Genomic DNA, 8,191 nt, shown 5'->3' with positions numbered 1-8,191 from the left:
TTGCTTCAACATTATCAACACTTTGCCAATATTGTTTTTTCTCCTACTTCCTTACTTTTTTTTTTTTGCCTGGAGTGTTAATGCAAATTCCAGAAATCATACAACTTGCCTGTAAATATTTTGGTATGTTTCTCTAATCTTAAAAACAAAACATAACCAACATAACATTATTATAGCAAAATTACCATTCTCTAGTGTCATCTAACACCCATTCCATGTCCAAGTTTCCCAATCTTTTTAGAAAAATTTTTTTAAAGTTAGTTTGTCCTAATTATGACCCAAACAAGGCCCACGAACTGCATTTGACTAATGTGTCTCTCAAGCCTGCTTTATAACAGATTTCCCTCCCATTATCCTCCCTTTTTCTCTGATGCTATTTATTTGTTGAATAAAGAAATTGGGTCATTTGGTCTGTAGTATTTCCCACATTCTGGAATTGGCTGATTGCTTCCTGGTGGTGTCATATAACATGTTCATTTTGGTCCCTACATTTCCTTAATCTTGTAGTTAATTATAGGTTTAAGCGGATTTACATTTCTTTTTCCTTTTCTTTTTTAGTTAATGAGCATACTTCAGAAGTGATGCTGCATACTTCCCATTGCATATCAGAGTGCATAGAGGCTCATTTTTGTTGATGTTAAAATTATTCATCTGGATATATTTGAAAATATTACAATATTCCTTCCTGCCTAATAACAATTACCATTTACTGCTTACTTACCATATACCAGGTTTTTTGCTGGTTGCTTTCTATGATTTTCTCATATCACATCTCAGTACATTAACTATACTCATAGATTTGCAAAAACATACCAGAATTGGTTGATTGGAAGACTGAATTATTGCTCTGATCTTCAGTTTACTTTTTGGTAACATGGGGTAAGATTCCTGCTCTACTTTACAGGCTTATATTGAGGATTATTTGAAATAATGGATGTGAAAGCACTTGAGAAATAGAACAGACTATGCTATACTGTTATAACATTATAACATGAGTTTAAAATGAAAAAAAGAAAGAAAACCCATAATAAATAGTCACTCTGACAGTTTCATTTATTCATTAAACATTTCTTGAAAGTACTTTGCCAGGCCCTGTTGAAGACGGAATATGAAAGACAGACACAGCGTCAGTTCTCAAGGAGCGCGATCAAGTGGGGAGAAGGCAGAGGGAGTAAAAAATCACTGTGCCAGGGACAACGCAGCACACTGGCCGGAGCAACTCCGCTTCGCTGACCTGACGGCTTGCCGCCGACCGGCTCACCTTCCGCCGGGTGAGACTTGGGCCCCGGGGGTCCTCTGGCCACGGAGCCAGCCTGCGGGAGCCCGCCTCTCCCTCCAGAGCCGCGGCCATGCATTAAAAGTTACAACTGAGGCTGCCGCAGTGGCTGCCCTGCAACTGGCCGGCGCTGGGGCTGAGGAACCGAGCGCGTGGCTGCCCCGAGCCCCACGGTGACGACCTTGCTCCCTAATGGCCTTTCCGTGCCCAAGCAACTTCTCTTGAGTTCCCCTTGGCTTTCTGGAATGTCGTTCTTTTCCCCGGCCTCCACGCATTTGCAGCGACTGCCCAGGAGTTCCAATGAGCGGCAGTACTCAGGACTCGAGCAGATAGAAAAGTACAGGAGACATTTAAGGATAGCACAAAGGACCGAGTCATTGAGGAAGACGCAGCCACACGTAGGTGTTTGCTTTTCCTTGGACTTATTGTTTGGAGTTGCCAATGCAGCGCCTCCCGCGGCCTCTCTTTTTGGGGTCACAGGCCAGCTGGGTCTGTCCCACAGTGCGCCTGCTCTGGAAGCCCGCGTTCTAGAACGCCGGCGCCGGGCAGGGCGAGGACAAGCCTCTGGGAAGACTCGTGTTTCCGCACCAGGCTGAGGCCGCCGGGGCGGGGTTCCAGGGCAACCGTGACGTGCCAGGCCACGCTGCGGAAACCGGAAGCTGCTAGGACGCTCGGCCCAGGCTCCGCGGACAGGTGAAACGATGGGTTTGCTTTGCTTTGTGATCTGCTTTGTGTCGTATTGAGCGCTCAGTGCAAGCAGGGTTTTACATGTGTCCTTGTGACTGTGCTTCTAGGTGAATTGCTATCTCTTGTCACTGCAAACTTGGAGCCTCCTTGCCCTTTTAGGATTGCAAGTTAACTTATTGAAAAAACAGTATCCTGGAGATGGGTTATTAATAAATTGGTTAATAATAGAGACTGGAAAATCACTATTACTTAAAGCCCATGTATTAAATTGTAGGGGCTTCTCACTTCCTGGTTTACTGATGTAGATTGAAAAACCATCTCTTATTTTAAAATACCATTTTAAATGGAAAATTTAACATGCAAATAGCCATTGACGATACTGTGGTAATAATATACTTAAGATAATGAGAAGTTAATAAAAAATGACAGGTCACTGCATAATAAACATTTTTTAGTGCTGAGGCGGAAGAGAATTTAGGTATTTAATGATAACTTTGAAGTGAATCAATGGGTAAAATATTTTGCTCCTTATATGGATTGCAGCTACTATTCATATGTTCTTATGTGTTGGGCAATATAAAACTATGATGTACACAGGTCATATATAAATATACTATAATTTAAAAGACCTATTTTTGAACAATAACAGTGTCAGTCATTTTTCTTTAGTTGTGTGCTTCTCAGCTTTTTTGTTTTTTTACTTTCAGTGTTGGCAGGTGGTCAGGTTTCTTGTCTGTATGCCACAAGGTAGCAGCCATGTGCCCTCTAAGAAGTGATGCATTTTCCACTTTAATAATAGTTAACTGAATGAAAGATTATTCAGCAACAAAACACATTTTCTGTTTTACATGTATTTCAGGTAAACGTGCTCTGATTTGGGGGAGCACAAGCCTTCATACTTCACATAGTCTCATCTACCAGTTGCATTCTTTAAAGGTAAGAAGGTGACTCAGTGATTTTCCCCTAAGTCCTAAGACTTATTTATTTTTTTTATTAGTTTCGGGTGTATAAAACAACATAGTGATTAGACATTTCTATACCTCACAAAATGATAATCCCTATAAGTCTATTATCCATTTCACAATGTACATAGTTATTACAGTATTATTGACTATTTCCTATGCTGTGCTTTATATCCCCATGACTATTTTTTTTAAAATTATAGTTGAAATTCAATATTATTTTATATTAGTTTCAGGTGTACAGCATAGTGGTTAGACATTTTTATAATTTATGAGTGATTCCGCTGATAAGTTTAGTAGCCACCTGACACTATACATAGTTTTTGCATACTATAGTTTCCCCATACTATACCTTATGCATCCCCATAACTATTTTGGAACTACCAATTTGTACTTCTTAATCCCTTCACCTTTCTCACCCAGCCCCCCAACCCCCTCCCATCTAGTAACCATCAGTTTCTAAGACTTATTTTTTAAAATATAAAAGTAGTGGATTTAGCTTTGAAAGGAAGCCCTTGTTACAGCATATTGTTAGCTTGTAGGGTCCTGTGTGTGTGTGTTCGTGTTCCATTTTTTAAAAATTGTGACAAAACCAATATAACATAAAATTTACCATTTTAATCATTTTTAAGTGTACAGTTCAGTGGCATTAATTACATTCACATTGTTCTGCAACCATCACTAGTATCTATTTTCACAATTTTTCCATCTTCCCAAACTGAAACTCCACATCCATTAAATAATAACTTCCCATTCTCCCTCCCCCAACCCCTGGCACCCACCATTTTAGTTTTGTTTCTAGGAATTTGACTACTCTCTAGGTTCCTCATATAAGTGGTCATATAGTATTTGTCGTCCTGTGACTGGCATATTTCAATTACCGTAATGTTCTCAAGGTTTATCCATGCTATAGTGTGTATTAGAATTTCATTATTTTAAATTAAAAAATTTTAAATTATGGTAAAATACACATAAAATTTACTGTCTTGCCAATTTTTAATGACTATTTTTTAGAGCAGTTTCAGGTTCACAGCAAAATGGAGTGGAAAGTTCGGTGTTCCCATATACCCCCTTCCTCCACATATACAACCTCCCACATTATCAACACCCCTCACCAGAGTTTATTACAGTTGATGAACCTACTCATCATAACCACCCAGAGTCCATAGTTTATGTTAGGTCCACTCTTGGTCAACATTCTATGAATTTAGTAATGTGTAATGATGTATATCCACTATTATAGTTTATCATTCAGAGTATTTTCACTGCCCTAAAAATCCTCTGTATTCCACCTGTTCATTCCTCCCTTCCTCCCTCTCCCCAATCCCTGGCAACCAGTGATCTTTTTACTGACGCCATAGTTTTGCCTTTTCCAGAATGTCATATAGAAGGAATCATAGAGTATATATAGCCTTTTCAGTTTGGCATCTTTCACTTAGTAATGTGCATTTAAGGTTCTTCTATGTTTTTTCATGGCTTGATAACTCATTTCTTTTTAGCACTGAATAATATTTTATTAGCTGGATATAACATAGTGTATCCATTTACCTACTAAGGAACATCTTGGCTGCTTTCAAGTTTGAACAGTTATGAATAAACCGGTTGTAAATATCTGTGTGCAGATTTTTGTGTGGACATAAGTTTTAAACTCATTTGGGTAAATACCAAGCAGCACAATTGCTGGATCATAGGGTAAGAGTATTTTTAGTTTTATAAGAAACTGCCAAACTGTCTTCCAAAGTGGATGTATCATTTTGCATTCCCACCAACAATGAATGAAAGTTTCTATTACTCCACGTCCTCATCGTCATTTGATGTTGCCAAGTGTTCTAGATTTTGGCCATCTAATCGGTCTGTAGTGACATCTCGTTGTTTTAATTTGCATTTCCCTGATGACATATGAAGTGGAGCATCTTTTCATATACTTATCTGCCAATATACTTCTTTGGTGAGATGTCTGTTAAGGTCTTTGGCCCATTTTTAATTTTTTTTTTAATTTTTAAGTTTTATTTTTTACTCAGTTATATTGAGGTATAATTGACAAATAAAATTGTATATATTTAAAATGTATAATATGATTTGAGATATGTGTGCATTGTGATATGATTATCACAATCAACTTAATTAACACGTCTATCATCTCACAGTTACCTTTTTTGGTGTGGTGATAACACTTAAGATTTATTCTGTTAATTTGCCCATTTTTAAATCAGGTTGTTTGTTTTCTTATTGCGTTTTAAGATTACTTTGTATATGTTGGATAACAGTCCTTTATTAGATGTATCTTTTACAAATATTTTCTCCCAGTCTGGGCTTGTCCTCTCATCTTACCCAGTTTTAAGTGTATATCTAATTCAGTAGGGTTGAATATATTCACATTGTTGTCCAGCCAATCTCTAGAGTTGTTTCATTTTGCAGAACTGAAACTCTATTATCGGAACCTGAACCTGCCGATATGTCGAACAATCCTGAGGCGGGGAGTGAGGATTAATAATAAAAGAGACAGAGAAGAGAGTTACCGGGAGGACTCCAGTAAATACTGAAGCCCCGAGTTTATTTTCCACCACCATTATATACCTCCAGGGTGTGTACAAAACAGAAGGGACAAATATGCATTACCTCATTCCAGAGTAATTCATTGATTATCTACTAGAAACTTTAAGGTCAGTGGGGACAATTTCTTCCATAATCCCAGATAGCCATCTATCTTTATTGTGTCTCCCAAGGCACTGGCCATTCTCTTCACATACCTCGAGATTAAGCAAACACCCTCCAGGTGCAAGCAAAACAAGAAGCAAAACAAGTTATGCTTCAGTAAAGCCAGCCTGCATGGCTCCCAACACTCTATATACCCATGAAACAATTCCCCGTTTTCCCTTCCCCAGCCCATTGGCAACCACATTCCACTTTCTGTTTCTATGAATTTGACTACTCTGGGTACCTCATATAAATGGAATCATACAATATTTGTCTTTTTGTGACCGGCTTATTTCACTTAGCATAATGTTGTCAAGGTTCGTCCACTTTGTAGCATGTGTAGAAATTTTTTTCCTTTCTAAAGTGCTGAATAATATTCCATTGCATATAGATGTATGTATTACATTTTGCATATATATGTGTGTGTGTGTTTGTGTGTGTGTGTGTGTGTGTGTGTGTGTGTGTATGTGTATATATATATATATATATATATATATATAAAACATTTTGCTTATCCATTCATCCATTAATGGACATTTGTTTTTTTCCCACCTTTTGGCTGTTGTGAATAATGCTGCTGTGAACATGGGTATACAATATCCATTGAGTCCTTGCTTTCAATTTTTTGAGTATATATGTACAAGTGAAATTGTTGGACCATATAAAATAAAATTCTATTTTAATTTTCTGAGGAACCACCATACTGTTTTCTCCAGTGGCTGTACCATTTTACATTCCCACCAGCAGTGCATAAAACTTCCAGTTTTTCCACAGCTAGGACTTCTCTGGCTGCCTGGATCACGCAGCCTGGGAAGGACTCAGGAGCTGCCAAATGTTTCTGTGTACTTCCCTTTCATAATAGAAAAAAGCTGTTTTTTTTCCAAGGAGGCTCAGGGAAGTTTGTCATACTTCCCTATTCACCAGAGAGCTACTCGATCATTTCCTTTGAAAGAGTCCCACACACGAGCTGGTGAGACGTGTTTTGTGTACCTGTTTGCCAGTCTTTAAATTTTTGCCTGGCCCTTTGATCAAAGGGAACAGGAATAACTTCTATATATTTTTTCCTTCTGTTTCTGTGACTTGAGACTTTTAAGCATTTAATTTAAGGCAGATAATGGACCAAAAGGGTGATAATATGTACGTTTATAATTCTAAAATATTTGGGGAAATAAGACTAAATGTAAGCCATTTAATGATACAGATATTTGTTGAGCACCTACTGTTTGTAGGCATCATACTGAACTGTTAAGAGGAAGGGGTATATGAAGATAAACAAGGCAAGGTCGGTCTTAGGGAGCTTATAGCATAGTGCAGTAAGAAATACATTTTATATCATGACCAGTGCACACAGATCCATGTACATAAAAATGGAAATGAGTTTTGTGTAAGAAACTTTGCTATGCCTTGCCTTTACTATGTGCCATATTTTCTATTCTGTTTTATTCTATGTTTTTAAAATTGTGGTCACAAACCACCCAACCGAATTCATAATCCATTGATGGGTCAATTTTAGCTTCCTGAAAAATTCTGGGATAGTAGGTATTACTAAGCTGTTTTTGTTTGATTGTGTTTTTTTTTTTTTTAGAGTCACCATCTGTGATGTTAGGAATAGGAAGTATATGTGGCAGAAATCAAAACATAATACCACAGATTTGGTTCTTGCTTTGGTTCTTACCAGGGCCTTTCAGGGCCTTTAATATTAAAGTCTAGCTCCCTTACAGACAAATTAGGAGATGTTCTGAGATTCATGTATCTGCCTTTTGATCCTAGGCCAGACTGAATTATGGTTGGGAGGCCTGTATAGTTTTCCTGCTGAGTTATCATTTGATGAGTTTACTAAAACTGACAAGTTGAACTGGGAGAGTGAAAACAATAGCATTATAATAATTTTGCTTTTTGAACCCAAGCCTGCTAATGCAAAGGAAAGCTTCTAATATGGACAGAACTTTCATCACTTACAAGAAAACAACACACAGAATATAGTTTTTATCCAAGCCGCCTATTTCCTAGTTTTACAGCCTAGTGATACAAGATAGATAAACACTTTTTTTTTTTCATGTAGTTATTGACTAGACAGGAAGAGATGGTTGCATTTGGCCTGGGTGTAGTCCCGTACTGTTCTGATGAAGCACCAGACCCTCCTTTTATTTAGTCTAGGAAAGAACACCTTTTCTTTCCTCTAGCCTGTAAGAGTCTAGACATAGAAAGGATTTATTCAGCATTTATTCAGACTGTGTGGCTGTGGAGATGTTAAATAATTGGCTGTTTATTATGCTTGAGATACAATTTAAGGTTTGCTTTTAGTGAGGAAAAGGCATGGGGACTTCAGATGTGAACCATTAGAAAGTGCAACTCAGTAAATGAGTGGAGAAAACAGATTAGGCCCAAGATGTCCACAGCTTCTAGATTTCCTCCGATTATTGGCCTTTGTTCTCCCTACCCTGATTATAGCTATTTGAATTGAGTATCATTTGAGCCTGTTGGAATTCTTCAGATTGTAAGATTTACTCTGTAATCTAATCCTGACATACCTACTGCATAGAAAGATTTACTTTTTTTTTTTTTTTAA

The 8,191-nt window shown here is 37.7% G+C and overlaps 1 protein-coding gene across 8 annotated transcripts in view; it reads left to right on the top strand.

The window, feature by feature from the left end:
- The first annotated feature begins 1,069 nt into the window (after positions 1-1,069).
- MPPE1 (metallophosphoesterase 1) overlaps positions 1,070-8,191 on the top strand; it is a 46,373-nt gene continuing 39,251 nt past the window's right edge. For 2 of the 8 annotated variants that reach the window (XM_019627510.1, XM_019627511.1), the window contains exons 1-2: positions 1,687-1,969; positions 2,823-2,899. The gene's annotated coding sequence lies outside the window, so the exon portion shown is untranslated. The other 6 variants (XM_019627506.1, XM_019627505.1, XM_019627503.1 and 3 more) reach the window with 6 other exon arrangements.

The sequence above is a fragment of the Hipposideros armiger genome, unplaced genomic scaffold (genome assembly GCF_001890085.2).
Source record: "Hipposideros armiger isolate ML-2016 unplaced genomic scaffold, ASM189008v1 scaffold_735, whole genome shotgun sequence".
NCBI classification, from domain to species: Eukaryota; Metazoa; Chordata; class Mammalia; order Chiroptera; family Hipposideridae; genus Hipposideros; species Hipposideros armiger.
Note: the sequence above shows the minus strand (reverse complement) of the source record. Positions and strands in the feature narration are given on the sequence as shown.